Source organism: Pseudopodoces humilis, chromosome 1 (assembly GCF_049639895.1).
Source record: "Pseudopodoces humilis isolate 2021_Gansu_Grassland_sample_001 chromosome 1, ASM4963989v1, whole genome shotgun sequence".
Taxonomy (NCBI): domain Eukaryota; kingdom Metazoa; phylum Chordata; class Aves; order Passeriformes; family Paridae; genus Pseudopodoces; species Pseudopodoces humilis.
The window spans coordinates 111401780-111426447 of NC_142200.1; positions in this window are offsets into that span (position 1 = coordinate 111401780).

Sequence of the window (24668 nt, forward strand, 5' to 3'; positions counted from 1 at the left end):
ATATAATAGTAATAGGAAGAGTAGCTCATTAGATACGCTCCTTTAGGCTTTGGGGTTAAAAAAAACAACAAAAACAACAACAGCCATGTTAACAGTGTCACGTTATTCGGAAGATAAAAGATAAATATGATACCGCGGGACATATATAAAGCAATTTTCAAGACATAGGAAGCCATCCCCCAGTTTCTGTCAGCTGCTGGTATATGAGTGAAGTGGTAGACCTGTCCCCGAATTTCAACCCAGGAGCCATGAAAAATAAGGGAGGAAAAAGGAAAAAGGGATTCTCAAAACACAACCTTGAAGGAATGATTCAATAAATAGTGAATGGGGGGAGGGTAGGGAAGAGGGCAGAGTTGATAACTTGTCAAACACACAGAAGGCTACTACAAAAGAAGGAAAATTCGTTCCCTGTGCCTAATACAGCCTAAAGTTCCATAAGAAGGATTCAGGATGGGCATTGGGAGGAGCTTCCTAACAACAGGAAAGGAAAACCCTGCAGTAAGTTGCAGGAAACTCTACAATCTTCCCACCAGTGGTGAGATACGTAACTATCAGGAATGACACTGACACAAGATGTGTAGATGATTTCCCTGGGACTCCAATTCTATTCTGCTAAGCTACATTTCTTTAGTATTTCACAGGAATATCAGCATTAATATATTTTCCTGATACAGCATGCTTGATTTCATCACTTGATCTAAGCTTCCACTCAGACAAAGATGGAGAGGATCCAAGAGGACTGAAAGCTCTAAATATCAGATACCCAGTCTACAAATCACTTCTCAGCTAACACAGTGCTAAGGCAAATGGGGAATCTGAAGCAGAAATTACCCCCAGGAGGGTTCTAAGTTCCAGTTGTGGATCTTACAACCAAAACCAGTGAGGATGAGTCTGAACTTGATCAAGTTTGACACTTAGTTTTGCTCTAAGCTAATTAGAGAGGTAAAGAGAAAATCTTGGTCTAGAGCCATTTCATGTGCAAAGAAGACCAAACGTTGTAAGCTCTGTTGACAGAAACATTAAAATGTAGTTAAAGAATGTTTTAACAAATAAATCATACCTGGCTTTGATCATCCATATGATGCATCAGAACCATTTTGATTGGTGCACCCAAGCCTATAATGTTTCAAAATTATTTTTGCTTTGCTGCTTCTTGAAAAATATTTTACCCAAAAATTTAAGCAAAATTGAGATATTTAAATAGTCTTACAACCATTCTTTTCCCTCTTCATTGCTTAAAAAAATATTTATTTGCCTTAAAGAAATAGGCATATGGTAGTTGATTCTGACATTCATTGTCTAGATTTATAGAAGCTTACTGCAAATACATCAACTGCCAAAATTAACCTTTTTTTTAAGAATAAAATTGTATTTATTACTTCAGAGTAGCTTTTTATTTTTGTAAATATTCACCTGTATGGATCAGAAACAGTAACAGTGAGGGTCCCCTGTTGAGGAGAGGAAGACAGGGAAGAAGAAATCAGAGGAAAGCAAGAAGAGAAGAGGAGAGGGTGAATAACAATCTTAACCCCAGTACCTCATTTTATTTTTAGGAGACTTTGTGTCACAGACCTAAGAAGTATAAATAAATTCAAATCATGCTGAAAAATTGCTGTTACATTCAATAAGTTTATATAATTGTTGATAATGAGAGAATGAGGCCCCTGATTTTTAGATGCTGATTTAAATTTTCTCTGATTAAAACACTTGAAACAAACCCTTCTCTTCATTAGACCTTATGGCATTCAGCAACTTAAAGAACAGAATGCTTCCCCCTCCATTCTTCACAGAATTCCTGAGTAAATTACTGGATAAAATGATATTTATTGTAGCTAATTCTAGAATTAAGAACTGATAGGTGCTTAACAATAAAACACAGAGAAGCTCAGGCTTTGTGTGTGTACTGAAGGAACCAAGGCCAGAGCATATATGTCTTCCATTGTGCAAAACTGAATGCGTAGTTAAATTAAGAACAATAGGTATTCATAAATCAGCACAAGTGCCCATGAGAAACAAGTCTTCTAATTAAATAAGAGAATCAGTGTTCCTTGTTCCGGGAATTGTTTCTTGGTATTAGGTAGGATATATTGATAGTAGAGAGACTTTTTTTATGAGAAGAATTATTTGGTTTATTTATCAAAAACTGCTCCCTTCCTACATATTATTCAAGTTAATTTGCACAACTGGTTTGGAGGGAAATACTATTTGTGCTTTTTGAAAAGGAGTTATAAAGTGCTCTTACAGAAAAAAAAAATCTTTGTGATCAGAATAAAACAAAACTAAAAGTAGTACTTGTGTGGAAATCATTATGGTATTTCATTCTGTTTTGATTTTATACTAAAGGATAAAACCAAAGAAACCCAAACCCATCAAAAAAACCAAGACTGGGATTAGTATCCTTACTAAGGGAGAAAATTCTGCAGTGATACGGAAAAAGTGTTAATTTATTGTCTTGACAATACTTCAGAATTTGAGTGGTAACAATTCAAAATATTCTCTACTTGGTGAGTAAATGTTGCTTGAGGATGGCTTTGTAATTTTCTGATCCTGATGCTTCCCAAGTACTTGTTTTTCCATCATCTCACCAAGAGAAGACAGAAAGCAGAGAACTAATGTTTTCTAAGTTCAGTCCTCCAACCCCAAATTTCATCCACCCATTAAGATGCCTTGCAGTTCTTCAAGTAGAAAGAAGAACCTGAGTAGATTATATTTGGTAATATAATCAAGAACATACACATTTCAAGTAATGAAATTAAACATCTCACTTACTTTAACCTCTTCAAAAATAAAACATTCTAAAGTAACTTCCAGAAATATTTCTTCAAATTGGCTGTTAAAAGAAGTCAGCCTTTATACAAACAATTTTTATTATGCCAGGTTGTCTGAATCCTGTTAATCACAGACTAAGGGAAGTAGCGATATGTTTCCTGCACAAAGAGTAAGTATTTAGATCACCAGTTTAGGAATCAGACTCTGTTCTCAAAGTTAATCTGAATTCCTTTTCAAAGACAATAACCTCTTATACACACTTAATACAGACTTGAGCTAGCTTTGAAATTCCATCTTCAGTTTTACTCAAACTGCCCAGAGAATAGTTAATGCATGTAAATTCCTTTATTTTCCTTTATGTCTCTTGATGTAGAAGTTCTAAGTAGGGAAACCCCATCAATGCTTCACTTTGGATGAGGCTAAAATTCAATTTTGAGATTGTCCTCTACAGTATTTCCTCATTAATGAACATTAAGCTGCCAGGGCATTTTGCTTGCCTAACCAAGAATGTGCACCACACAACCTGAAATACACAGGGTATCTCGCACATTTGAAGCACTTTATTTTCACAGAAGACTATTCGAACTCAGAACTCATTGTGTTCAGAGTAATTGTGATTTGAATATATTTCATTATGAGAAGTGTTTTAGTGCATAAAGGCAACTTTTTTGCTATAAATGTTTTTTAATGGATTTAATGGGTTTTGGGTTAGTATTTTTCCATGCAAAGAAAACCAAATTCTATACAGATATTTTGGTCCTATGAGTTATAATATGTATTTGTTTTATATTTTCCTTGAGTTTCCTCTGTGAAAGAAAGAATATTCCTCTTGAATATTCTGCGTTGAAAATGAAAGAAAAAAATGGTTTTGCACATTCTGGGTTCAATATGTTCTCTTTTGCTGAACCTTTAAATGACGTATTAGACATACTGTTTCCCTGGTTCTGTGCGTTACTAGAATTCTTCAACTCTAGTGTCAGAAACTTAGAAATGAAGTAACTGGCATTGCACTAACTCTGTTATTTAACTCTGGGCAAAATAGAAGTAGGATGTGATTTCAAAAGCAGACTCTTTTCTGTTGCCATCACAAGACATCGGGCTAAGACTTCTAAAAGTCTTACCCCAAGACTTTGGGTCATGAGTCCTGCTGGAGTCCAGTCAGTAAAACAGTGGAGTGAAGCTTTTAAAGTATTTTCCTGCTCCAATCATAGCTCTCAGAGAGGAAAATTTGTAATCAGGTTATTTGCATCATTCTGTGGCAGCTTCTAGAAGATTCAGTAATTTTAGTCATTCAAAGTACAAAGTTGTGCTTTGTGGGTATGTGTCCACAGAACTGTTGTTACTGGCATTTTGACACCAGGCAGGTTTTTCCCTCAAAGTTCATTTAAAGTGACCACTATAGAAAAATTACTAGCTCTCCAAGTATTCAAATAGATGTACCGCCAAACTTGTGGGTCTATTCCATGTAAATGTAACAACTAAGAAAATGTTTCTGACACTTTTTTATTCCCAGTTGGGTGATTTTGGTGACATATCAGACAGAACCCAGAAGCACAAGGAGATAAAAGCACACTATTTTTAGGTCCAGTTCTGTGGTGTTGGAAAATGTTTGTGAAGGCTGCTTGCCCAGGGTGTTGTGCTCCCCTTGGGCTTCCAGAACAGTAATAGACCACACAGCAGTGACCATCAAGGGCAGCTTTGCCTTTCAAAGTCTGTGCCTTCCAGCCCTATAGACTACGTTATTTTCATGACCATTGTGGGGCTGGTTTTTCTCTGCCTGCAGCATTTTCTACAGACTGAATTCATAGGCCATGTGTGAGAATATATGAAACAATTCATATAGAATTTTACCATAATTTCACAGAGGACACACATTGTCACTGCCATTGTACCCGATTCCAAACGCAGGATGCTGATCCCCTGACAATGCAGCACCAATGAACAACATTTTATGAGGCAGAGGAAAGCAGTCTAAAGAAACAGAATTTAACTCGAGAAAAAACCCCACTGAACAACAAAAAATCCGCCCAAGCAAGCATAGCAAAACTGAAGGCCATTACAAAGAAAAGATTAGGATGACATGACTATTTTTTCCCCCCATTGTTAAATGTAAACTAAGTTAATGGTAAAAAAGTCGTGGAGGATGAGGGAGGGAAGTTGTGGATGATTGCTGCATTCTTTATTACGTCCCCTCTCCATCCTGGTGAGTTGGAACATCAGTGCAATTCTCATGCCAGCTCCCAAGGAAACAACACGCACTTCCTGACTATCTCTAATCTGGGCAGCAATGTGTGTGAAAGGAGAGTGCTGAGTGATCTGCGGTTGTGACCAGGTATCCTGTTTGGACAAGGGTGTTTGTCCTTCACCCAACATATTGCAGAAGTTATTCTTGACATTTTTGTGCTATGCTTTATTGGAAAACACCTAATTAGGTCTTTTGGGAATGATTTAATTTGGATTACTGAGAAATTTAGAGGGCCAGAGGTAACAATTAAAAAACAACAACAACAGAAAAGCTTCACTTATGTTTTTTTTCGCTTTCAACATTTTAAATTACAACTAATTCAAAGATATTCTATTTCCTCTAATTAATATTTACACAATGTATTACAATCTGTGGTTCAAAATCAAGTTTTACATTTGATTCTAAAATATTTTGAGGAGCTAAAGGAGTTGTTTTTGTAGCTGGCTTACATTTCCATTCTATAAGTAATGCTGTTCAAAAGTTATTTTCAGCAAGAGGCTTCTCTTTTGGAAAATGTCAGTTAAGCAAACCCCCTGAACAATAGAATGTAATGGTTCTAGTGAAGCTCTGCTGGCAACAGCAGAAGTTGGAAAAAAAAGTTCAAGATGAACAAAGTGCAGATTGGCATAATTAATTACCTGGTACTCACATGAGATGTCATTCAAGATCCATGTTTTAAAGACAGACATGCTGGATCCTGAGTGAGTGGTGTATTATGTGGGCTGAAGAGAGCTCTGTAATTTTACCCAATGAATCCTTAGATTTACTCAGATGAAGAGTGTCATCCACAAGAAAAGTTTAAAATAGGCTGAACACTGGAGATTAAATTTTGGCTGGTAGAGAGTTCATTTTCTTCACAGTATCTAGTGCAGGTTTATGTTTTGGGTTTGTGCTGAACATAGAGGTGGCAATACAGAGATGTTTTTGTTATTCCTGGGCAGGGCTCATACAGAGCCATGGCCTTTCCTTCTTCTTGTACTCTCACACTGGGGAGGAGGCTGGGGGTGCATGAGAGGAGGAAAAGCTGGGACAGGTGACCCAGACTGACCAAAGGGATATTCTGGACCTTATGACATCATGATCAGTATAGAAAATGGGGAGCAGAAGGTGGAAATGTGGAACATTTGGAGTGAAGGAGTTTGTCTTCCCAAGTAATATGGGCCCTGCCCTCCTGGAGATGGCTGAACACCTGCCTGACCATGGGGAGTAGTGAATTAATTCCTTGTTTTTCTTTGCTTCCATGCACAGACTTTGCTTCCCCTATTAAACTGCCTTTGTCTCATAAGCTCATAAGAAGTTTTTAAGCTTTTACACCTCCAGTTCTCACTGTAATCTCATTGGCAGGGAAGAGATCAGGCAGCTGTGTGGGGCTTGGTTGGTGGCTGGGGTTAAACCACGAGAGTCACACAGCTGACACATAGAAAGTGTGAGAGGCTGCTCCTCTCGCATCTAATGTAGAGAAAAGACTTGAATGGGAAGTTCCCATATTCCACCTAGCTGCCAGAGCCATCTAGATACGGGCATTTTCATGGGGAAAAAAACCCCCAAACCCTATGGTTTTATGGAGAAATACTCATAACATTGTACTTTTGTTTCCAAGTCAGCTTTAGTGTAACACATTCATTTAGTATGGATGAGGAAAAGAAGATAATAAAATTTACGTAATATCAATTGTTTGAACGCTAGTCCTTTGCACACTGAACACTTGTATTTTTCCCCTCCATGATTCCTTTGCACTTTGGACCAACCCATAAGCTGATTTCATTGGAACCTGGTTTCACTGAATAAGATGGATAGAACCATCCCTGTTGTGGGCCCAGTCCAAAACCAAAGAATGCCAAAGATGGCTTGTCACTGACTTCCACAGGAGGTCACTGCTCCTTCCACAGGAGGGGAATGAATACCCTCCCCCCAAACCAAAAAAACTTGTCATTTATGAACTTAAATGATCTTAATTAAATCTAACATAGCTATAGCTTTTACTCTGATAAATGGCACTGGCATCAAGTAAGGCAAAGAGGAGACCAAACAAAGGCAGGTTACCTGTGTTAGAGACTGGTGGAGGATTTAGGTAAACGGAGCTGAGAGGATATTTTGGAAGGCAACAATTCTCTCTACTGTGTCCAGCAGGCACAGAATGTAACCTTTCTCTAACTGCTTTCTCCATTTACTACATTTGATGACAAGAAACATTAACTAAAAATGGCTTTCAGCTAGCTAGAGAACCTGCTTAAAATGTTCAAGATTCAAACAAATTTAATACTTAAACCCAAATTCCCATTATGCTATCTTAAAGGAAAAAAGAGCTTGTATTTTCTCTTTTTTAATTTGAAAATGAATTTCACCTCTGAATATCTACTGCAGTCCAAGGAAGAAAAACTAGAGCCACACATTCTCCCTAAATTCATTCTGATTTCACAGGTGTGACCTTGGGATGACTTTGGCCTATTATTTTATCATTCTAGAATTTTGTCAGATAATTACCCCTGCATCCCAAATTGCACAAATCCAAAGATATATGAATATTTTGGAAATGTTAGGAACATGCTGTTGAGTCCTACATTTATAACTTACTATTTTTTATTTTTTTTTGAGAATCAAATGTTCATCATCTATTTTCTATCAGTTCATTGTAATATTTGAATAAAGGCAATCCAGAGGCACAAATTCCCATTACATAAAGAACAGCAGGACATTTAATGGCATAATAAGCAGTTAGTATAGGGACTGACAGTGATGTTATATATTGTTGGGAGCTCAGTGTCAATGGACTTAGAGCAGACCTCATTAAACAGCACTAATTTGCTTTTTCTTTTTAAGGCAAAATCCCACTTCCACAAGACATTGTAATGGATTGTGATTCCAGAAGTCCTTCTGAGCACAATGCTCAAATAAGGACCACTGGAGGGAACTAGTTAAAAGGATTTACTTTTAAATTATCTGGTATGAACTGAATATATTAGAAATAATGAATCATTACAAGCCCATGCCTTAGAATGCTAAATCCTCATTTTAGTTAAATATACTGGAGCTGCACAGGAATGATCTTGGAGAGTAATGAAAAGCAAAATAATGACAGATTAGCCAGTTCACTAACTTCACTGATTAAAATCTTTCTCCATAATGAGCAAGCCAAATTAAATGGAGGCGTGAAGTAAAAATATAAAACATACTTTTTGTTGAAGTTTTAAGTACTTTAGCAAATTTTGTGGACAGATTTCAGATTCAAAGACCAGGAATGTAACCTGAAGTCTCTCCCTGCACTTTGTTTGGGATATGATGCTGTTCCAGCGGTAATGCCTAAATGAATTAGACAAGTAAGACTTACAACACAGAAATTCACAGACTGTGACTCTAAGTCAAGTCTTAGAGTTAATCCCATGTCTGAAGAAAATCAATAAAGAGAGGGATTTTAATCAGGTAAAGCTTCCCCAAGATAACTTAGCAATATTCTGTAAACAGCCATTTGCAAACACAGAAATCAACAAGTCCAGCCTTGGTACTACCTTAAATTGATTTTTTTTTTTTTTTTAATTTGTTGAGCACACACTAATGCAACTAATTAGCTCATTTGGGAAGCACCATTAAGAATCCAGTTCCCACTAGAAAAAGGCATGTTTTCCAAGGAGAAGTAAAGTAATCCAAGAATTACTTGGAAAAGTCTGAGGCCCTAAACTGTCATGTTCTCTTACAGCTTACATGGTTTACCTGCCTGCACAATCTACCTTGTAAAATTTTTAAAACTAGTGATTCCAGTGCATTCTTTATTATTCCACAGTCTAAAACTACTCATATTTTAATTTCATTTACGCTGCCGTCAGTCCAAATAAATTCACTGGGCAGCATCCTGAGGTTTTTTTAAGTCAAGGACAAATTGCTCATTTACATCACTGAGAAAAGCTCCCTCTAAATTTGTCAGAGTTACTCCAACTCATCTCCGTGCTATCGGCTCCAGGTCTCATCTTTTATATCCTGGGGTTACAGCATAAATAAGGGAGCAATTAGAGGTGCAAACCAAGTTTCAGTATCGATGTTGGAAGCTGAATGTGTCACACTAGGAAAATAGAAATGTGAATCCTAAATGATTTAGGCAGAGCTGCCAAAGGGAATATCTAGCATTTCCCTAATGGAGAAAGTGAGTGTTAGGTGGAAAACATAATTGGAAAAGTACAACAAAACTTGAAGCCATATGACTGATTTATATCGAGCATAACTTCAAGTATGTTTACCTGTTATTTCCTTTCTAAGGTTTTCAAAAAGAAAGTGTTGGTCACTTTCCCAGGGGTCTCTCAAATAGCAACAGATGTGGTGAGACCCTTATCTAGATATTCTGGTTTTGAAAATTGTTTTGCCGCCATCTTTTGTTAAACATGAAACTCTGTGAAAATTTCACACATTTGTAGTTTCCCTTATTTGTTTTCATTGCACTAATTGTCTATGACTATTCTAAGGCTCAGGTCAGTACAGAACAAATTATTTTAGAAAGGGAACTGAAGAGACCCAAGGCCTCCTTTTTAGCAAAACTGAAAAGTCTGCCTATATCAAGTCTAGCCAAAAAGAATACCAGTTTTCAGCTTGTCAGGAGAGCTCCAGATTACCATGACTTGCAAAAAGGTAGCACCTCCAAAAATTTTAGCGTCAAGGAAGATTTAAAGTTGGACTCTGTGATCTTTAAGGTCTATTCCAGCCTAAATTGCTCTATGGTTGGTGGATTATTGGATGATGAGTTTGGCTGTTTGCATGCAGGTTGGACTAAGATTTCTTCCAGCCCTCAGCTTTGTGTGCCGCGCACAGGCAGCGTGGTTGTGTTTCTCTCTTATACCCTGCAAGCAAGAGAGGCAGGAAGCCTCACTAACTGACTGTCATGTTTGATGTGGTCTGGAGCCCTCATTTTGCTTAACTGCTGTTACATATCATTCTGGAACACACCTGAATCAAGAAACATGGACAGGAGTGGGTATTTCTCAGACAGTGAGCTTCAGATCCCCTTTTGCTCAAAACTGACCTCAAAGGCCACAATCTGATCTTGTTTTCCAGTTTGTTAAAGAAATCCATAAACTCACAGATGTTACAAAGGAGTACATTCATTTTCCTGCATTGTGGCAAGCCAAAATAAATGAGAACCCAAAACCCTATTTCTATAAAGAAAAAAATATTAGAGGTGAGAGAATCATGACTTTGGCCAGGTGTTTTGGCATAAAGGTATGTGACTGAAATCACTCTGAAAAGGACTAGTAATTATTAAGGAAAAACAAGAATTAAACATGTTGTTTAACTTAAACCAAAGTATACATCACCTTCAAGATCTTAATTCAATTTCTCAGCAGGAATTAGCTCAAAAAGAAAAAAACCAGCTTCAATCAACTTAAGAAGGCTTCCATAACACAGAACTTTGTGCTATTAAAGGCATTTCAGAGAGGAAACACAGTATGAGCTTTACAGGTAGACTGACAGGAAACAAAAAATCGTCAAGTGGAGATATTACAAAACCTAACTCTACTTCCTTCTTGCAGCAGATAAATCTGACTCATATTTCTAATTAAAAAAAAATATTTATGTCTCTCCATAATTTTTAGCTAGGAAATCAGTGCCTTCCTAATGCATTCTTTAAGATTTTGCTTTCTACTAATTTCTCTTCACAAGTGTCCTTTTTATGTAAAGCTTGGTGCATCACAGGTTAGTTATATGCCCAGTCTGCATCATCCCCCAGAGAGCTTGGTCTGTATTTTTGTCATTTGCTGGATGGTTTGTGTGAAAACCATTCAAGTGCCCTCTGGTGACTGAAACTCACAGTAAATTTACAGCTCAGTACAGCAATCATGAGTATATGATGGACGCATTAAACACAATGAAGTGGATCTGGACGTGCTGTGGGCATTTCCCTGTTGCTGTGACCAGCACTGGAACATCTCACAAACAATATGCCTGCAAGCTAGAGGACAAGAAACCATCCACCTGATATGGAGAAGATAGATGCTGTGATGACAGGAAACCACATATGTTTATTACTTTGTCAATCTTAGGTCTAAGACCCACAAGAAATAAAAAATAATTATAAACAGTTTACTGCATTATTCGTGAAGCAATTTCTGCTACTTTTATTACTCTATTTAAGAAAAGAATGGTAGAAAAGCAACATAATAGAAATGGTAGGCAAAGTTTCCATTTTACCACAAGCTGGAAAATGGATTGTAAAATTTATGCTCTTTCAATTAATTCTGATTTTGAACACTGTGATATGACTGAACCACAGACTAACACCTTATGCCAGCTCCAGAAGTGCACTATTTATCTATCAATTTATCAATTAATCTAGAAGCTTAGCCTTTGACAATGGAGAATTATATAATACATGTAAATATTAGCCAAGATAACATAGCTTGATAAAATTAATTCAAATTATAAGCAGTAAAGTTTGAAGGAGATAAGCATAAGGTAGGTTTTAAATTTCAACCATTTAAGACAATAAAAAATGGCAAAAATACATGGAAATATATGTTTCATTTCTATTTTAAGTAGTAAGTTAAATAAAGGCAACAAGCCACATCACAGAGACATTTTGGCTCACTAGATGACATCCTGGTTGTGTGGGTTAGTATAATAAACGCAATCTGGTTCAGCAATAAATTACCTGCTGAATATGCAGGTCTTAGGAAAGCAGGAAAAGATGCTCAACCTGCCCATGCTGTCATGGGCAAACCATTTTTTCCTGTCCTACCTAAAGGAGGTCTACAATTCCTTTCCAAGCTCACATTCAAAGCAAAAAGGGGTACTGCACTGAATTAGCCAAGGAAACCACAGCTATTTATTGTTCTCTGGCAGTTCCTTTATACCAGGATAAGTTTGAGGATGTTTAGAGATATGTTTAGACATTAAAGCCAGCTCAAATTCTGTGAAGCGTGAAGAATGGGGGAAGTAATGAAAATTCAACAAAGGGCAATTCTGAGGTTTTGTACTGGTAAAGTATTCCTCTGGATACACTTGGAGGCCCTGGTATTATCAAAAATTGAACACTTCTAATAAGTGCATAGTGGTTTAGTCAAAGTATCCCACTCTGCAAATTCTTGTTGAAGTGGGATACTCAGCAAATAATATGTAAGGCAGAATGATCACTTTTATTAGGTGTTTTGCAAAAGACCTCCTTTCTTCATGTGCTTCAGTTTTCCCGAGTTATAACAGTAAATACCGATCCTTGTGTGGGCTTCCTTGAAAGTTTCTTTACTGTGTGCTTCAGTAAACCCAGAAAGCTCAGCAAAAAACCCCACAGGCAGCCACAGCCACATGCTTCAAAACCAGAGTGCACAAAAAGTTTCAACGTTGTTGTGTGTTAAGAGAAAAAGAATCTGTTAAAATCCACTGCACAATATGACAACAAATCCTCTACAAGGGTGACTCTTCTCCAGCTTATCACTACTGTTCTGAGTTGCTGTTACCCCCCTCCTTTTACCTCAAACTTTCTCAACCTGCAAACCATTCATCATGCAACATTTTAATCCTTATTGTCCTTTTTTGTTGTCTGCTCTATTTCTCCTTTGTCAGTGTCTCCCTTAAAATATTACCTGCAATATTATTTTTTTTGTATTCTCATTTTCCCTTTTTTGTCCTCCCCTCTCACAATATGACAAAAATATTATATTGCAGTCCTCATAGAATGAATGTTCCTGAAAATAAATCAAACTCAAATTTAAGGTTAAAGAATAAACCCTAAAACCATCCAAAATTTCCACCAGTGTTCAAGGGTCCCCACCTTTCAGAAAACTTCTGCAAGAGTGGGTTTTAATAGGGATGTTTATTGTTTTATTTATTGGAGCAGGCTTCTTTATTGTGGTTTTATTTTTCAAGTTTGCCTTAGAGAAAAACTCTTAAATGGTTTCTAGACCTCTTGAAGGTCTCAAAAACAATCTCTCTGCACTACCAATTTTCTTTTAGCAGCAGGACAAGTTTGCCTGCCAGCAAGCCGGTTCTTTGTCAGAATGAAGAGCTTCTCATCAGTAAATGCAACATCTTCAACACTGTATTTCACTCTCTGCAGTAATAACAGAGCCCTACCAATGACTTGAAAATAATTAGCCAGCAGCAGCATTGATATTTTCTTCATTGCCAGCACTGCTCTTCAAAGCAGTAATTCGTCTCTCTTCAGGAGCATCAAGCCCTTCAATTGAATAATGATGGACTTGAACAAATACCAACATCAGCAGCAGAATTCCTACTGTGGAAAGTTGTAATCCAGTTTCCTTGTGTGGTAATCTAGTGTTTTTAGAACTACCATCAAGCCCTCCATGAGAGTGATATAATTTTGTGCAATTAAAGTGAAGTAGATGAGATCTAAGCTTCTGAGGGCAGTGTTTTCCTTTCAACACACATTTCAAATAAGACTGCAATTCCCAAAATTCTCCCATGTTACTACCATGTTCACAGATCCCAAACAAATTCAGTGAATTCAGTGGCCAGTTTGCTTGATCAGTCCTGAGCAACAAGACTCCTACAGCAAGCAGCACCATCCCTTTTGTATCAGCATATAAATCCTCTTACTGAGCCTCTCTGACCAAGACTTCAATCTTGAACAATCTGTCTAATCCTCTGCAGACACAAAGAAGTCCTGAGGCATGTCTTGCGTCCCCAGTCTAGCTCTTTGATTTACACTATCTCAGAAATGCACAAAAAAATAGCAGCTAGTTCTAGTGCAGGCTCTAGAAACATTTAACCTCCATTCTCACCAGTCTTCTTCATTTCCCTGTGCACACACTATTTTACACATGGGAACAGGAATGATGCTCTGTATTTGTGCTCCAGTGGGACTAAAGAGAGTGCTGTACACCTTCCTCCAAGCCTGCAGCCATACTTCAACAATTTAGGAATGAGATAACCTCCTTCTATTAAAGCAAGTCTGACCGATAGACAAATGATAGCAAAAACAACCTCTGGAAGGGAAGAGATGGTCAGATTGCTCAGCTGGGTGGTGGCTTTATCTGAGTAGCCATAAACTCCTGGAAGAAGCAAGTGAGGGCTATAGAGACAATGCACAAGCCTAGAAACAGTAATAGGTAGCCAGTGAAAAAGCAGTTTAAGTGAACCATGAAAATGTAAGTTCTCCCTCTGTGTTTGTCAATCCTACACCCTGAAGTAATTTTCTTTAATGAGTTAGTCCAACTTCACTTTTTGTTTGGAGAGGGTAATTTTCTTATTGTAGAGTTAATCAAAACCACCAGATAAAATGGCTAGATATTTTTTGGACATTTTTTTTTTAAAAAATCACTCGAGGATGTGTGCTTATTTGTGCAAGTGTATTAGGACTATGAGCTGTGTAAATCAACAGTTGATTTCCCAATTAAGCTGACTGGTAGCAGCAATTAAGACAGCAATAGGTGGCCTGTAACAGTATAGTCAGGAGACTATCTCCAATATCAAACTGAATAGATTTATGTATGCCTTCTTAGTAAATAAGCAAATTGTGGTTTCTTTTACTACAGAGTCTGTTTTGGTTTGATTTGAAAATAAACCTCTTTTTCCTCTGTGCCAAGAAGAATATCCTTTGAAGCTAGAAGTGAAAACTCCAGACACGGTCTGCACCATTTCTAATAATCAAAGAGCTCCTAACTGAGTACCAACACATGTTGCTCTAAACAGAGCACTTTCTCAGATCTATCTGGCTTGCAGCACAGCCCTCCTACTCATTATTTGCATTACTAAAAGCTTGTCTTCTCCGTCCCTGCTGCTGAACAGCTCACTTCTACTGATGTCTAGGAGAAGGTTCTTGCTTTTCATTCCGCTTGAGATTCCACTTCATTCTTCTATTCCTGATCCAGCCCCTCATGGTTCTTCTCTGGTGACCTGACAACTAGGCAGAACCACCTAAGATTTGTCACTTTTAAATATTTGTGCTTTGGACAAATAAAACAAAAAAAAAAAAACCCAAAAAGAACCCAACCAAAAAAAACCAAAAACAAAGATAAAAAGAAAAAAAAAAGTAAAAATCAGATTGTTCTGTCTACATGTCTACAGGGCCTTTTCTTTTCCTCCCTTTCTGAACCCTTGATGTATTGCTTCAGTGCACATTATATGGAAAAGGAATTGTTAAGATGGAATTAATATAAATCCCATCCATCTTCTTCAACACTTTTCCTTCGCTTGCTGATAAGTAGAGCTGGTCAGAAGATTTTCCATGAAGGCCTAATCACCAACAGGAATACTGTCTGAAAAGATGTGTCCCAGTCATTTAATCCCTTGTTTCTCTGACACATTACCAGAATAAAAGTGCTTCTAACAGCTCTGATTCATGAACAGCATTGTTTCAGTTTGAGGCAGCTACTGAGGCTTCCACACTCTGCTCAGTCCTGCTTGGGCTGCTGAATCAAAACAAACTTGTACTCTGGTTTACTTTAAAATGCCTTGTGGAGAACTGCTGCTGCCTCAGGAGTGAATTCCTAAGCAGCATTGCCATTCATTTAGGCAACTCTCTTAACTATTCCCAGCTACATCCCCATGAAGAATACCTAGGTTAGAAATTCACTGTGGCACAGCATGTAAGTAATTGGTCTTGTGCTTTTGCAGTTTGCATTCTACACTGGCCCCAATGGCCCTTATGAAAAGGAAAAACCTACACTCTAAGACATGTTAACAAAAACTGTGGAGCAGTTCTTTCCTCACTCTGTCCTTAATTTCTGTCCAAGCATGCAACTCCTGAAACATAATTAAAACCTAAAAAAGCTCTAAATTATTCTTAAATGTACTAAAAAAGGAGCATCTGCTAAATTTGCAAATAACTCAGAAGTTTAGGACTATTCACATTTGCTTCAAGGAAAAAAAAAAATAGCAAGTACATAAAACCAGGAAAATATGATGAAAATGCCTCCAACCACCACAAGCTAAACATTTTGATACCATTCATTCCATCCACAACTCAGCAAAACCAATGTTAAATAAATAGAGAAATGGCAAATTCACTTCTACTGAAGTAATTTGAGAATTCTGAAGTAAGCAAAGAGTTGTGCAGAAAAGTGTATGGAACTAAAAATTCACAAAATGCAAGTTGCCATTAATTTTCTTGCAGTTGTGACTAATGAGGATGTAGGCAAGGGAGAGTCTGGGAAACATTAACAGAAAGAAAAAAATAAGGCATTGCTAATGATATCTCAGGCTCCAATTCCAAGTTTATTATTTTATGGCGAATTACATAGCTAACATTATTAATATTCAGCCCAAGTGAAAAAAGGCAGACAAATTACAGGCTGAGCCCAGCTGCACAGAACACCTACCCCATCTTTCTCGTTTTCTTGTTAAAGACAGCTTAAGCTTGAGTAAGCTGCTGCTTGTTCCCTTACATGCTCACCTTCTTCCATTAACACTTTATGCTCATTCTTGTTAAACTGAGGTTTTCCTTTTAAAAAATCTGAAGCAGGAACTAAGGTTTGCAAAATAAATTTGTGTCAGCTTACTGCAGAACACTTCATTCTTTGGCAGTAAACCCATAGGATACCATTTTTTTATAGGACAAAAGGAGCAGGTTTTTTCATTTTGTATTTAGCTGAGGCTTCCATCTTTAAATTTTTAGCAAAATGATCTTGCTCATAAGTTCTTGCAACTTTTTTTTATGGGCTTCAGAGTATACACATGGGAAATGAGAAATAATTGTCTACTAACAGGTACTCTTGGATGTGGATATGTTTTAGCCTCCAAAATTTGCATAATAGATATATGACTTTCATGTCTTTGAATATCTCTCCAATTCACATCTCAATAGCCTTGCAGTCCTTCTTATGCTATTTCTAATACTTTTTAGTTTGTTTGAACTACATGACACTATTTTGGTTTTCTGTGTAACTGTTCAGTTTTGCCATAACTGGCATCTAATTGCTGTACAATTTATTATTATATAAACGTGAGGTAAACAAATCAAGAGCACGTTGAAAGTTTATGTGACAGCTAGAGGTCAGTTTACCTGACACTGGTGCAGATTGGGCACAAGGTAAGGTTTTAGTCTATCATTCCTTACCTAAACAAAATTTGTGTTCAAGGAATTAGAAATATAGCCAAAATATTTACACTCACATTCTGCTTCAACTCTGTGCCTCAAATTCTATTCGGAGAAAACCACATTTTCACATCATGGAGAGTAGAAGTTAGAGAAAGAATAAAGAAATCAATGGAAAAGAGATTCATTGGCCTGAAGACATGGGAGTATTCAAGACAAAATTAGAGTATTTGAGAAGCACGAAAAATTAATCCCCCAGCACACCTTCACAAAGGTATTTGGAACACAGTGGGAAAATAAAGTAAAGCTGCAGTAAGATATTAAGTCTTGAAAGCACTAGAGAATAGGAAAGACTAAACAGTTAATATCTTTATCATGAAGTCAGCACAGCAGGCCGTTTATATTATTCAATTTCAGAGGGCTATTCTATTTTTTTTTTCCTTTATGTAAAACAGGGTGAAACTATGCAAGCTGACCAGAAAAAAAAAAAAAGTAGTAAAATTTTATTGCTTCAAAATGCCACAGACTATGTACTGCAGATACTCATTTTGCACGGAAAAAAAATCAAAACTTTCCTCAAAGTCAATCCTTTACTCAAAGAAAAAGGTGATAATTTCTCAGGTAAGGTGACTAGCTGCACTGCACTCATGCTTTTCTGACTAATATTAAGGCGGACCCAGGCAAAGCTTATTAAGTGGCTGCACTGGAGAATGACTCACTGTGAACCCTGATGCTAATCAGGAGAATAAACATGAGGGTTCTGTAAAATGCCCTGAAGTTGCAGTTAGTCAGAAGAAGGTGAAAACAAAATTTTGACAGCTTTTCCCTGGAATGGTACTGAGGTTATCACTGGGGATGCATCAACAGCTCCTTAAGCAAGGACTGCAGAGAAAGAGCAGTAGCCAGACTGCCTTGCTACAGAAAATGACAAGCCATCAAGGAAAGGCACTGGAACTGCAGTGTGCTCTGCTGCATTTGCACATACTAACCAGAACAGGAGGACCAGCAGCTTAATATGGCTGTTGGCAACACGAAATTCCAACTATTTACCCTCCGGCACTTATTTTTTGACAGTGATCCTAGAAAGTGAATTTGTTCCTCCAAAAGGCAGAGTTCTTTCTGTTACTATTAAAGAAAATTTCAAAGGCAAAGGATCTGAACCTCAGTGGCATTTATGCCCTCAGGATATGCCTGTGGACAATTAGCACTGCTACTAGTTAAGATCTGAGGGTAGAAATTCACTACGTACGGAGTGTAAAATGCAGAAAAGATGGTCTCTTTCTAAAAAAAAACTTTCAATTCAGATTGAAAAATTTGAAATGGAAACTTGGTGTGATAACGGCAGGGCATCCAAAAAAAGCAGATGACAGGCTGAGGTACTGAAAGGATTTATGTCACATGAGAGTCACATGATTTATGTTCTGAGAGTCACACGTGAAATCATTTAGCAAAAGTTCTGTCTCCTCTTTACCTGCCCTAAACATATATATCAAGTGAGAGGGTAGATCAAATAAGGGACATAGTAGCATGTAAATAAAACATGCTTAAACATCTGCTCCTCCAAAATACACACCAAGCTCATGCTTGAGTACTGGGACCCTTATAAATGGTGTGCAGTCAGAATGATAACTCCCTGGCACTGAGATGCAGGTGGAGCTTTCTAGACAGCACACAAAAAACACCAAACCCAGGATCTGTCTGAAATCCTGCATCTCTTAGGAGCTTTAAAGCTTGAGCTAGAATTTGGGCAGATGCCTAGATTTCCTTGGGATTAAATCTCCTGTGAGTAGATGCTTACAAAGCTGTGTTTTTCTCAAGCAGGTGATTAGGGCTCGCTTTTGAAGATTCAGCTTTTGAAGGAAATAAATAATATGAGCTGTCAGATTTTAAATAGTAGCCTTATATGGAAATTAGAGAACTCAAAGAAAACTTCTGGGCCCCCAGAAAAGCACCTAGTCCCAACAAAGTGCTGGTGAGGTAAGAATGCATACTTTGTCCTTTCAGAGGTACCATGTTCCAGTGCAATTTTATAATGATCCTAGGTCCAGGACAGAAGCACAGGGGTCTGTTAAGCTGCTGTTCTGCCTCCCAAGTATCTTAAAACTGTGGGGAAAAGGCTCTCCTGGAAGAAGGGTCTGTGACTGTCCACAATTAGCCAAATCCCTTAGCCCTTAGGCATCCCTTGGATGCATAAGCTCACCCCCTCTTTGTGCAGTTCTGGGGCTGCTTTGCAGATACTCAGGTTTCAAATTGATCTACAAGCACTATCATCCCCCTTCCCTTTTTGGGAATAGTTTATAGTTTCCTCTCCTACGGAAAATCCCCATGATCATCAAAAACTCACCAGAAAAAACCCCCAAAGCCGGCATCAAAACCAAGAAAGAGCAGCATTTTGCTGAACAGTTTCATAGATGCTTTTTGCCTAACCCTGATTAATGTTAATGGGACCTTCTGCGAAAGCACAAAGGGGAACCAAGGCCACTACTTTGTGCCTGGAATTGTAGGGTTCCCATTTCCTGAGGTTCTTTCCTGCAGCAGGAAATAGTCTGTTTCAGTAGAACGGTGTGAGTCAGTGTTGAATCTCTGCCCAACACAATGTGAGGGGGTAGGAGTCCACATGCAGTTTTTGTTGTTTTCTTGTGGTGTCTTTTAAGCGTAAATTAAGACCATAACAATTTTAAAGATTGGACAGCTCACTGTGCTTTTCACACAAGTATCTATGATGTTTTCACTCCTAAAGCAAACAGATAACAGTATCCTAACTCCTATTTAATGTTGCCTTAATAGCTAAGAATCTGCAAATCCTACCGGAGAAGTAACATTTCAACAGTGCATAGGAACAGCAGGAGAGAAAGGATGACCTCATGCTTCAATATTAGTCAGAGGCTCGAAACACCTGTTAGGCTTGAATTCTGAAGTGAGAAGACCAAACTTCTTCTGCTCAGATACACATTCAAATGAGATGTTTCATGCCAAAACCTTGGTCATGTCAAAACTGTAGTCCTTAAATCCATTATCTCCACCAGGCCCATCTGCCTGGAAAGGCTAATTCTCAGAAAATCCCCAAATATATAACACAGTGCAGAGAACACTAATTTTAATGCTGCCTATGGAGAAAAACTAGAATTTTGTTTCTCTAGGTAATGATGGCAATAAATTAGGCAGGACTGTTCCAAGTTCCAGGTCTTGCTCCAAAGTCAGCACAGGTACTTCATAGCTGGTTTATGTCAAATGCAAACACTCTGCAAAGCATTAATTTAAACCCATTCTTTCCTTTTCTCTCATAAGTGTCCAAAAATTATGCTGAGTATCATGTTTCTCCTCACTGGGCCAATGAGTTGCAGCATATTCCCCTTAAGCAGAACAGCTTCAGGAAAAGGAAAGCATGAGCCATATGGAGTTCTCACTAGCCCATAGCCATATGGAATGCTCGCTTTCGCAAGATGTGGGTGTCTTCACCAGTCAGGCAAAGACAAGAATCAGCTGCTCTCTCCTGTCTTGGATCAGTGCTCTAGCCACTGCCATTACCCCACTGCAAAAGATACCAACCTACACTTGAGAGGAAACATTGACTCTCTCTTTTTTGGCTAAGAGGCTGCAAGCAAGCTGCTTTAAAAAGAAGGTATTGGTGGCTGCAGTTCCCAGGAGTGAGTCTTCTGTCTTTGTGGAGTTATATGGATGGAGGGGGTAGGTTTGAAGTTGTAGCAGAGCAGTGCTATTAGACCAAACATTGACTCTCTGTTGACCATTCTGTTCCTAAATCTCTCAAGGCATCCAGCCTTTCCCAGGCATTGTTTATTGGGTGCAAGGAGAAACCTAAGCACCAGTTTGTAACTCTCAGTTTGCAAACACAATGAGCTGTGCTTTGCCCAAGGCCTGTGGCAAAACCATGACTGCATTCATAGTTTGTGAAATGCTCAAGGGCACTTTCAGGGCAAAGCACTATACAAAACACGAAATACTACTGGTCTGATTTCCACACCAGAAAGGAAGCAAACTGTCTCCTATCAATGCCACTGGCAAAATTCCTTCTTGTCAGTCACTGCAGAAGGAGGTTCCAGATAACTGGAAAGCCAGTAAGAGATAGTGAGGAAAACCACTGAACAGCGTTGCATTTTTGATTTATTACATTGTTTCTACTTTACATTAAAGCTCTTTCCTGTTTTGTAGCCCCTGGTTTAGAGAGCTGGGGTTGTGCATTCACTGCCCTGGGCCAGGAATTGCCTCCATATCTCGGTGGTGGCTTTTAATCAGGTGCACCACCCTGCTGAAACCACTGGCACAGAGGGCAAACAACTGAAAACCCAGGAGTAGTAGGGAGTGGAACAGAAGATAGTTGTGCCACATTTTGTACCAATCAAATGCCTGCTTTTTTAAAAAGTGAGGAAGACAGCTCATCAATCAGTCTCCTCTCTTTCAGACTTGTATGTCACATTCCTTTTTAAAATAGAGTTTTCTCCTACTGCTCGTACACTGACCACATTAGCAGTGGTTAGTCAGAGGCCCTGGACATCACCTTGCACACCAGAACATAAAACCCATGGTATCTAAAGCTTTTGTATATAAAGAATCTTTAGGGCTCTAATTTTAACAGTGGCCTGCACGTTGGGCTAGAAATGGCTTGGGAAACCTATCTTACTATAAAAACAGATAATTTCTCTTTCCCCTCTAGCAGTGGGATAGAAAACATAAAAAGTAACATTGCCAAGGCAGAAATTTCTTTCTGAATCCCCTAAAATTTCTGGCACAAATACTAGGTGCTATTAAAAAGGTGAAATGTACACTAAATTAGGAACTGAAAAAATGGGAGTGATGATTAAATTCTGAATGTGTGAAATTCCTGGGAGATTCCTCAATAATATCCTTGAACTTTAATGACTTCATCCATTAATGCAGATGATAAAAGTTACTGTAAACTACAAATATGCACATATCTACAGTAAATAATTCTTGTTCTATTGTACTATTCTATAAAAAACCTAACTTTTCAGAAAAGCAGATTTCAACACTTCAGGAGAATAAGAAAGGTCTAAATAAAATGGTCTCAGAATGAAAATTCATGCTAATTCACTAATTTTTGCAAAGCATTAAAGCAGCTTTTTAAAACAAATATCTATTTTTGACAAAATTCCTCTTTCTACCCAAGCTGAGCGTAGACCTTAACTCCTTGATGCAAACTGAACCTAGGAGGCTTGAAGAATAAATGTTGAGATCAGCAGCAGGTCAGTGCAAAGCCAAAGGCTCAGACTTATTGAGTCACGTTTTGGACTGATATGAGTTTTCACACAATTGAACTACAAAGCCCTGAAAAGATTTACAAGATCCATGCTGAACAATAACTATCAAGGAAACGCTAGTCTGAAAAAAAAAGTAGTCCAGAGGAAAGAGAATCAAAACAGATTAAAAACAGGTCTGGGCGAGGGCTTGCCCTTCAGTTGGAACTCAGATGAAATGTTTAGATTTTGTGTAGACTCTTTAGTTCAGGATGATTTCCTAAATGCCTAATAGAAGACATTTTCCTGTTAACACTCAGCAGTTGGTGTTTCTGTGCAGCATACATTGAGCTGTGTTTTTTAAAAGCTGAATGTATTCATTCTTCATTTGCTATCATATATGGAGAAGGAAATGATGGGGGTGGGGGAAGCATGTTAAAGGTTGGAAGGATAAATTTGTCTCCTTCCAGTCCAGAGCTTTAAATTATGACATTTACATTATGTTTTATTAGTTGTTTTCTTTTTATCTTAGTACTTCTGAATTACAACATTTTATGAATCCAGATGTGCAAAAGAGGTCTAACTCAAGATTTATATGTGTTACTTATGAGAAGTCTGACCCTTCTCATGGCATTTTATTTATTTACTCAATTTTTTATTCCCATTATCATTTTATTTTGAGATAGAGAGAGACATAATAATGTTCCACTCACTCTTGTCTCCACTTATCTGTCCATTTAAGTTGCAGTTTTCTCTTTTAATAAGCTCTGAAGCCATTTGTTGTGGAGAAAGTTTTTCCCACTCTGCAAAATGCAAGTTGTTAGTTTACTCTTTCCACCTAATTCACAAAATGCTTTGGGTATTAGTGCTTAAAGCTATAAATCACTAGTCCTGTAGCAATTTTATGTCTATAAATTTCTCATTTCATACATCACAGGACAGCCAGCCAGCACCACCTAGACTTTGTGCAGTATCTGCTGCTTTGAGAGGCAGCAGGGTTGGATGCCATGGCCCAGAACCGCGAGGCTGCTGACCAGAGAGGGAGCAAGACAAAAGTGCCAACGAGTTGTGACACTGAATGTTTCCTTTCATGGACCATCACTGTCTCCACTGTTCAAAGCAGCTTCCTGAAGAGTCACTCAAAGTATCCCTCCAAGGTCTGACCACCCCCAGCCACGTATATTATGTCACTCAAATAGGCTACTTCAAGTCTCTGGGTTAAAAACAGCAATATTCCTCTTCAGGAAAAAAGCATCAAGAAAGCCTTATTCCTAGAGTATCCCCTATTCTATCTACCTTCTTTCCCCTTCCACCCTGAAGTGATCTACAGCAGTGGTCTTGGAGTTCCATTAGAATGTGGTATTAACTGAGATCATTTTCAATGGCTTAATTAAAATGTTTAAAAGAAGCCAACAATCACAAGAAGTGTGATGTGGAAGTATGGAATTTAACTTGAATACAAGACTTTAAAAAATTTGTAGCTTGTTTCTGGAAAGCATTTAGTTCCTTGTGAGTTGTCAGAAACCTAACATTTAAAGAGAATTGAGGGTTTTTTTCCCCTGAAGCTGATACTACAATTCCAATTATCACAGATCAATGTGCCATCTGTGAGCAATTACCTTTCACTTCCTTTTTAAAACCTTGTAAACATGCTAAGCTAAGTAAGGCCTCAGTTCTTTCCTGAGGTTTGGGTGCATGACCAAAAATATTTACAGGAAGATCAAGTTCAGCCCAAACCTTCTCCAGATTGTTTATATCAAGAGTTGCTGCTTCAAAATTGCCCTTTCTGAATTCTCCCTGGTTTTCTGTCTCTACTTCAGAAACCCCTTAAAACTCCGTAAGACCAGTAGCACTCTTTGGATGGCACTCCTCTCTTTTTATGAGCCATATAAAAGATTGTTCCTCTAGGGGAATGGATGCTTCAAAGCCAGAGTTATTTCTCTCCCTTTGTCCAGGACAGGCTATTAACTTCTCCATCCTTGTATGCTTCCAAGTTTGTTCTTGCACAACCATATTAGTGAGAATAGTAACCCTGGGGATCAGAGTGGCATTGCTGATTCGAGAAGAAAAATAAAAAAGAAAAAGAGAAGGGTATTTTACTTTTCTCTAGCAGCTGAACTGCATCTTAGACAAGATTGAAGATGGCTGTCACTACACGGTCAATGCTATCCAGGTTCTATTTTATGTAGTGGAACAAAAAAACCACCACATCCTTGTATAAAGAGGTCCCTTATAAAAGTTCTTTAACTGTTTCTTCAGTGCATCAATTGATTTCTTACCACATTTTTAAGTGTTCAGAGGACTGATTATTTACTAAAACAAGGACAGCAAAGCAGGAAGTAACTATAATCCATGCTTTCTACTTGTATTTCTACAGTACATCCTCTAAATGGAAGTCCTCAAAAGATAATAAAATTTATCAGATCTGAATATTCTGAACAACCCACATATAAGGGTTTGAAAGACACAT